This window comes from Cupressus sempervirens, chromosome 10 (genome assembly GCF_028749045.1).
Source record: "Cupressus sempervirens isolate cs-2001-9-10 chromosome 10, ASM2874904v1, whole genome shotgun sequence".
NCBI lineage: Eukaryota > Viridiplantae > Streptophyta > Pinopsida > Cupressales > Cupressaceae > Cupressus > Cupressus sempervirens.
Window position 1 is genome coordinate 939,250,494 of NC_143127.1, and position 7,409 is coordinate 939,257,902.

Below are 7,409 nucleotides of genomic sequence, written 5' to 3' on the forward strand. Positions count from 1 at the left end.
GATAGACGCGTAAAATATGAATGCAGACGCGGGAAAATTTCAATAATAGCAAAACCGTGTTGCAATATTTTGCTCAGACGCGTGCCAGGCATTGATTTCTATTGGAAGAGAAAGTTTTCTTGGCACCGGCATGCCATGAAGGCTATCAGCCGCGTACTCATACTGCCAATCCTGTTAAATCCATTGGCATCAGTAATAAGTAATTTTTAATGCCCCTCAATAATGTTTTTGAGAGCGGCTGCCTTTATAGTAGCTACACATATGTTTTCTCATATGTTACATATAATATTTATTTATTATATTAAGTATTGGTTTATTCTAAATTTTTATAAAATATATGTATATAATGAAATTTATCAAGGAAATTTAATAGATTATATTTAATTTAATATTTTTCTAATTTATATATAATTATTTATAAATTCTTTTATATAATTTTATTTTATATTGTGTAAGTATTATAAATAATATTAAATTTGATTTTAATATAATATTATTATTTATTTTCAAATTTTACTAAAGTTCATTTGTCTCACTTAAATATATTGAATTAATTAAAATATATATTATTTGAAATATAAATGCTTATATTATATAAATATATATAAGCTAAGACATGTCATATTTTCATTAATTTTACATCAAATCTTAATATGATTAATTCATTTTCTAATTGCTGATATGAAATATATTTTATTGTTATAGTTATTTAATTTAGTCTAAACTTATAAAACAATATAAATAGAAACATAATTTTTTAGAATGTTAGAAAACATGATAATTAGTAAAAAACCATAAATTATTTTATAAAATTATTAAAAACTAAAAAAATATTTTGTTAAATCACACAAATCAAAACTTTTAAGTTATTAGTTATTAAGATATTTTATACATTAAATACATATAAATATCATACTTAATATTACCAAACAAAATATTTAATATTGTCATTCATGATTGACATAAATCCCCACCCTAAATGAAAATATATTTTTTAGTTTTGTTAAAATTAATATTTAATATGAGTATAAATTTATATGATATTTTAATATAATAGTATTTATTATTGTATATAGTTATTTATATAATCAATAATAATCATTTAAAATATTAAGCAAGATTAGTTAAGTAGAACAATCAAATCAAACTACATTATTGAAAAGTTAAGTATACACTTTATTATGCATATGTTAAACCAAATTAAACCTAAGAGAAGAAAAAAAAAATTAGAAAACAAATTATATATATATATATATAGAATTTTTATGATTTAATGTACATATATTTTTTATTCTTTCCTTACCTTGATTGAGGATGACAAGAATATTACTAATGCTTTGCAATGTTTGGATACCTTTTACCTTGCTTCAGGGTCTGTTATCCAATGGTACAAAACCCTTTTCTACCACTAGTGTTTTTGCCCGGGCCTCACTAGTTGCAACAATATCGATGGAAATGGGTCCAACATGGCGAAATCTTTAGATTTATGGTCATTCCATTTGCTTTTCAAGCTTCTCCTATGGAGCTATGGAGTGTTGTGCTTGCTCGATTTGAGAAGAAGTTGGCCTATTGGACTATTAAGCCCCTCTCTCATGCGAGAAATTTTTTAATCTGTTCCAAAGTGATTGCTGCTACTCATGTGTACTATTCATCTTGTTGGGCTCCCTCTAAAGCCTCATACCTTAAGCTCGAACATCTTCTCAAGGACTTTCAATGGGCCTCTGATGCTGTGCATCATGACTTTCACAGAGTTGCCTGAGACTTTTTTTGCTTGCCCAAAGATTCTGGCGGCCTTGGGTTACTCTCCATCTACAACCAAGGGACAACCCTCTGTATCAAGTGGGTTATAGGGCTCTCTCATGGGATGAACCCTACAAAATTTGTCTACGTCATTGCATTTCTTCATGCTTTTCAGTTAACTGTCCATCCTAGAAGAGGATTGGTCTTCAAACCCTTCTTTTGACCTTTGAACCTATTCAGATTCAAGGCACTTTTGTTTCTAAGAGCATTTGGAAATCTTGGCCAGCTCTCAAACCTTAGCTTCGCTAAGATGGTAATGGATTCAAAGATGGGCTCTCAATGAAACAACAAAAACTTTGGTGGTCACCCTTGTTTGCCACACAAGGTGTACCTTTAGCCAAAATTCAAGGGGCTAGTGCTTTGTGATTATTTCACAAGGGTATTAGAACTCCTAGAGATTTATTCTCCAAGGTTAGTATGAGCCTTCACTCATGGGAGGATCTATAGGTCTAGTATAAGCTTATCCATCCATATTGATAGACAATTGTTCTTCTAGTTTCTATGGTTCCTTCCAATCTATTGCACAAGCTTGGAATTCACTAATCACACCCATGGTATAAATATTGAAAGTGGTACCCTACCACTCTAATGACCAGATATAAGTCCATGCTAGGGTATCAGTGGCTAGTGCCCCATCTTTCAATGGTTGAGACTCTCAACCAGCATTGGCATTTGCATTCTTTGCATAAGACTTGGATTCTTGGATTTGCCACTATCTAGCATACCATCATAGAGATAAAGATTTCTCACTTCGCCTGGTGTCTCCTCTTCTAGGGTTTTCCTTTGGGCCCTTGGCTTTGAAATTTGGGAGTCTCAAATCCTAAATGCCCTTTTTGTGGCTAGCCTGAAATCTTTCCTCATATTTTTTTGTTCTGCTGAAGAGCTCAGAATTATTAGATCTAGATTTATGATTTTTTTGAAGCCTTTTCATCAAGAGGCCTTCACTTGGTATATAGTAGATTTGGATGATGCTCCCAAACTCCCTTTAAGATATGCCCAGATCTGGCATGCTCTCAGAATGGAAATATTGTTTACAATCTAAAAATATTGTTTACAATCTGGAAAGATTGTAATGTTGATTTATTCTCTCACAACTTTCTTGATATTTATGTTGCAATTTACTCTAAAGCATGTATATGTAATATTGTCATGTTGTAGATTCAAGTACAAATTGACAGGGTCATGTTGGAAGTGGCTCACCTATAGGAGCTACTTGGTCACTAGGGTAATACCCCTTGTATGGTTGCTCGAGTACCTCTAGATAATTTTTTCGGTGACCATACTCCTCCCCATGGTCGTCAGTGAGGTCAAAGTAGTTCTGCTCACTGTTCACAGACCCCAAAGTTGCAACCTCAACACCGCTCTACCAGTGGTGGATTTTGTGGTTGTGAATGCTTGGCCTCACCTCCTTAGAGGTTGGGCTCGAGCTAGTCCCTACTAGATCCCCCTACTACCATTGATGCAGGTTGGCCATCTGCTACCCATGTCCCCAAGTGGTCTTTCCCTTGGCTAGATCCTTCCATTTCTCCTCCCAAGGCTAAAGAAGAAAAAGAGGCTAATAAAGATACTGCTACTGCTGAAAGTTGGGCTCCTCCTAAGCCCAAGGATTTCTAGGATTCTAATGGTAAAGACCCTCCTTCAGTTGGCACTACTTTTGTACCCTGAAGTTTCTTGTTTTTGCTTATATATGTTTTTTGATGAATAGTTCATTTCCAGCCTTGGGGTGTTTGAACTCGCAAGATGATCCTATATCCCTTGGCCCGTTTTTTGTGAATATGTATCTTTAATATTTTAATTAATGGAAAAGGTCTATTCATCAAAAAATATCTTTAAGAGTGTCAAGAAATTTTTGAATTTAGATTAATCTAAACTTAAGATTTTCTTTATTATTTATCAAATCATAAAAATTATTTCATATAGATTTTTTTTGAAAAATTATTAGTATAGTATAAAAGTTATATTTAAGAATATTTACAATAGTAATAAAACATTAAAAATTATATAACATATTATACAATGTTTCATATAACTTACATCATATAGCTATGCTACTTAAAAAATATATTCAAGAAAAGGATTAAAACATAAAGATTATTTGTAAGATATTCTATGTTGAAAAAATAAAGATTGTGTATTGAGATATCCCATTGAAAAATATGTTAAAGACATGTTAAAAAAAAACTATTACTATAGATTGAAGTGCACATACGACAGATGATAGAGTCATGCAGTGAGGCTGATAAGGCATCGGATGAGGGGCATGACATCCAGTGCAAATATGTTGCACTATTGCAAGTGACCTACGCTTTTATGTTGTTTTCAATATGTACATTATGACCATGATTCATCTTGACCCTCACCTTGAATTTTGATGTACTTCTTTTAGAGCCTATTTTCTTTCTCCCTTGACTTTCTACCTTTTTTTTTCTATTTCTCGTGTGACGTTTTTAAAGAAAATCTTTGTGAAGAGTTAGAAATTAAACATTATTTAAGTTTATACACTTATATGTGGGAATTTTATTCCTATATTTTACAATTTTATACCAAAAAATTGTGAGCTCCAATTGTAAAAGAAAAATCCAATTGCTTTGACTATTTTGATTTTCTTTCTATTATTTGAATTTTTTCTTTAATTTATTTCCTTTTACTTCCCTTAAAATTGTTTCTATTCTTATTTATTTTTATTCTTTATACTTTCTTTAAAAATATTACCATTTTAGTTAATTTCTATTTTATTCTCATCACCAAATCTAAATAATGAAATCTTTGGTGGATTTGTGAAGATTTTTTTTTTTGAAAAAAGAGGGGTAAAACCTTTATTGAAGTTTAGAACAAAAAATTACAAAATAGCAAAAGGCCAAAGCCCCAAGAACCACCATAAACCACATAAAAATAAGAACTAAATAATCCATCCCTAATTCCACTTACATCCTCCACAAGGGTCCTCTCCAAATCCTAACATAACTTGCAGGGCATTTCCACCCACTCATCAATCTTCCCCCCTTCTAAATTTTTAGATGCCCATTTTGCCATACTATCAGCCGCCCTATTCCACTCCCTTGGAATATGGGCAAAAGACATTGAATCCATCACAGAGCTAACCTGTAATATCCACTACACTATCATAGACAACTACCAACTAACATCCAATATCTTCCTCTCAAGGAGAAGATTAGCCAGAACCTAAGAGTTAGATTCACAAATCACCTTTTGCCACCCCCCAAGAGCATAAGCTTGCTTCAAGGCATATAGGATAGCCAAACCTTTCATCCTATTCACGCTCTGCACCCCTTTATTAGCAAAAAAAGATAAAAACCACTAATCCAGAAGAATCTCTACCAATCTTTCCAATCCCAGTTGAACCTACATTACCCCTACAAGAGCCATCTGTATTAATTTTCAAAATACTAGCCGAAGGGGGCATCCATCTCCCCATGCTTTGAACTTTTTGCTTTGCACATCTGCCTCTCCTAAAATAGGTTGAAGTAGGAGATATCCCTTGTATTCCAAACCTATCAACCATCTCAGCATCACTTTTCTCAAGAGGAAACACAATCTCACTCTTAGCTTTAATAGTATCTTGGATCATTCCAAAAAATTTGAGTCATACCTATTGAATCTCCAATTTCTCCCCCCAAAAGATTCTTTGATTTCTTTCCAACCAGACTTTCCATAGTAGAAAGATAGGTCCAGCATATATCCTGCAAGAAGGGGGCCATGGAGGGAGGCCTCCCTAAACTCATCCAAAACTCCGCCAGTGAGGAGCCATGAATGCATGGGTATTTCCACACACCCTGCTAGAAGTGCCAAAGTTGTAGAGTGAAAGAACAATGGGAGAACAAATGCAAAGAGTCTTCCTCCCCAGTATTGTAGAGAACGCACCATGAAGGGCCAAAAAAACCCCTTTTCTAGATATTGTCCCAAGTCAAGCATCTATTCCAGACCAAGGTCCAAATAAAGCAGTTACACATTGGCCAAGAAAATTTATTCCACACTTGCTTCTACCATTGAACTTCTCCCCCCAACAAGTTGGTAGGAGAGCAACTCCTGATACCCAGAAGAAATAGTGTAAGCACCCTTGGGATTAGGGGACCAAGCCAATACATCATCATCCCTAAGGGCACTATAGTTACAGCCAAAAAGAATGTAATGGAGCTTTGCACACTTTGTTTTCATACTGAGAATCGACCATTCCTTTGGGTTTTTCCATCTTGCCTCAACCATCTACCCTTGAAGGGAAAAGGACTTAAAGTTGCTCACCTTAGACCATCCAGCTTCACGTAACCTTTGGGACAATATGTGTAGATGAGGATATTGATCAACCATGAGAGGGTATCCATCCCAAGCATCATGCCAGAAATGTGCCTCTAACCCACTCTTGCATATCAAAAAAAGAGCACCTTTAATGAGCACAACCCCTTTCTTGAGGGTATTCCAAATCATCGAACCCTTCCCAAACAAGCTATACTGAGGGATATCTTTTTGGGGGATCCCTGGAAAGTACTTTTGGGTCAAAATTTTGGCCCATACCCAGTCCTATTCCACACACCATCACTAATACAATTTGGCTGCCAAAGCAATAACAGTTAGCATAGATTGACGTAATCCAAGACCACCAAACTATTTTGGGCTACAAACAACCTCCCATTTGATAAGGCTCCACTTGGTTGAAGATAAATTACCAACCCATAAAAACTATCTTGTTAAGGAATCCAAATCCCTAACAAAGTTGATCGATGCCACCTGAATCATACACCTATAGAGAGGAAAAGCTTGAACCATAGATTGGAGCAACTAGACCTGACTTGCAAAGGATAGCCATTAGTGGGTCCAATTAGTGACTTTGACATAGAACTTATCCAAAATGATCTACCAAGAATCCTTGGACTATCTGCCCACTAAGATAGGAATCCCAAGATAGAGCAATGAAAGATTCCCAATTTGGAATCTAAGAATATGAGCAACTCTCCTTTGAATAGATGGCAAAGTGTTGAAGAAAAAATGAAAGACTTTCCTTTATTAATTAGCTTGCCTAAAGTAGCAAGATAGACATCTAGCACCTTGCACATATTAGAAGCCTCTTGAATGGTAGCCATGTCCATCAAAGCAGTATCATCCACAAACTGTAACTGTAATTGAATAGGAAGGTCCCCTCCCCATTGCCAGCCCTAATGAAACCCTCTTCAACATTCCTTTTTATCAACCTTCCCAAACCTTCTACTAGAAGAAAAAACAAGTAAGGAGAGAGGGTGTCACCTTGCCACAGACCTTAAGAGGCACCAAAAATATTAGAATGCTCTCCATTAATCAAAACTAAGAAAAAATTTGAAGTTACACAACTCAAAACCCAATGGATCCATTCCTCATCAAAACCAAAGGCCCCAAAAACCTTTTGGAGGAATGACCAATGAACTTTGTCATAATCCTTAGCCATGCCTAGCTTGATGAACATAGCCTTGTCTTTAGAGTTGGCCATGGAATGAATAGTCTCAGTAGCTAGCACCACCCCATCGAAGAGCTGGTGTCCTACCACAAAGCCACTTTGTTCTTCAAAAATTAGCATTGGAAGCCACTTTTTTAACCTATCAGCAATCAACTTAGATATAATT